Source organism: Euprymna scolopes, chromosome 6, assembly GCF_053919585.1.
Source record: "Euprymna scolopes isolate OS-2025 chromosome 6, ASM5391958v1, whole genome shotgun sequence".
Classification (NCBI taxonomy): domain Eukaryota; kingdom Metazoa; phylum Mollusca; class Cephalopoda; order Sepiida; family Sepiolidae; genus Euprymna; species Euprymna scolopes.
The window spans coordinates 159,416,647-159,417,347 of record NC_136487.1 but is presented as its reverse complement, the minus strand read 5'-3'; positions in this window follow the sequence as shown (position 1 = coordinate 159,417,347).

Here is a 701-nt window from a genome sequence, read left to right as displayed (position 1 = left end):
AACATGAACATGTAAGTACTAAGTTACGCGTGCATATTCATAATGCCGTCGTTCGACCTTCGCCTGGCAAATTCCATTTCTTTAATTTTCATTCTTTTGAACAAATATTCCCCGGCTAAAGCCCAAGTTTCGCTATATATATATATATAACTATATATATATATATATATATATATATATATATATATAACTATATATATATATATATATATATATATATATATATATATATGAAGTTTCATGGGGTTGTAGTTATGGGTTGGAATAGCCTATATATATATATATATATATATATATATATATATATATATATATATATATATAATATAATAAGACAAGAGTATGAAATAAAAACACAAAACTATATATAGGTATATATAGAGTGGATCATTTATTTAATAGTGGATTGCAGGCAAAATTTGGGGGATAGACGGGACTCTTTTTATGGAATTGATCTTTCTCTTTTCCTTTTACTTAAAGCTATATATATATATATATATATATATATATATATATATATATATATATATATATATATATATATATGAACTTCCATGTATGGTAACCAAAAGCGGAAAGAGGGTAGGCAATTTATTTAAACAAATATATATATATATATATATATATATATATATATATATATATATATACATAAGCATACATAAATATATAAAGAGAGGTATGTTTAGTATAAGCTTTAT